Here is an 808-nt window from a genome sequence, read left to right as displayed (position 1 = left end):
GAAACCTTGTCTCTACTAAAAAAAATTACAAAAATTAGCCAGGCGTGGTGGCGCGTGGTTGTAATCCCAGCTACTCAAGAGGCTGAGGCAGGAGAACTGCTTGAACCTGGGAGGCGGAGGTTGCAGTGAGCCGAGATCATGTCATTGCATTCCAGCCTGGGCAAGAGAGTGAGACTCGGTCTCAAAAAAAAAAAAAGTAAAGTAAAATAAAATGGATAGAAGTCCGAGTGCAGTGCTTCACACCTGTAATCCTAGCACTTTGGGAGCCTGAGGCAGGAGGATCACTCAAGCTCAGAAAGTCAACATCAGCCTGGGCAACATAGTGAGACCTCATCTCTTAAAAAAAAAAAATTTAGCCGGGCACGGTGGCTCAAGCCTGTAATCCCAGCACTTTGGGAGGCCGAGACAGGCAGATCACGAGGTCAGGAGATCGAGACCATCCTAGCTAACACGGTGAAACTCCGTCTCTACTAAAAAATACAAAAAACTAGCCGGGCGAGATGGCGGGTGCCTGTAGTCCCAGCTACTCGGGAGGCTGAGGCAGGAGAATGGCGTAAACCCGGGAGGCGGAGCTTGCAGTGAGCTGAGATCTGGCCTCTGCATTCCAGCCTGGGCTCCGTCTCAAAAAAAAAAAAAAAATTTAATTAGTTGAGTGCAGTGGCGCATACCTGTAGATCCAGCTACTCAGGTGGCTGAGGCAGGAGGATCACTTGAGCTTGAGAAGTGGAGGCTGCAGTGAGCTGTGATCACACCCCTGCACTCCAGCCTGGGCAACAGAACCAGCCTGTCTCTAAATAAATACATAAAC

Source organism: Piliocolobus tephrosceles, chromosome 15, assembly GCF_002776525.5.
Source record: "Piliocolobus tephrosceles isolate RC106 chromosome 15, ASM277652v3, whole genome shotgun sequence".
Classification (NCBI taxonomy): domain Eukaryota; kingdom Metazoa; phylum Chordata; class Mammalia; order Primates; family Cercopithecidae; genus Piliocolobus; species Piliocolobus tephrosceles.
The sequence above is the reverse complement of the archived record's forward strand: the minus strand, read 5'-3'. Positions refer to the sequence as shown.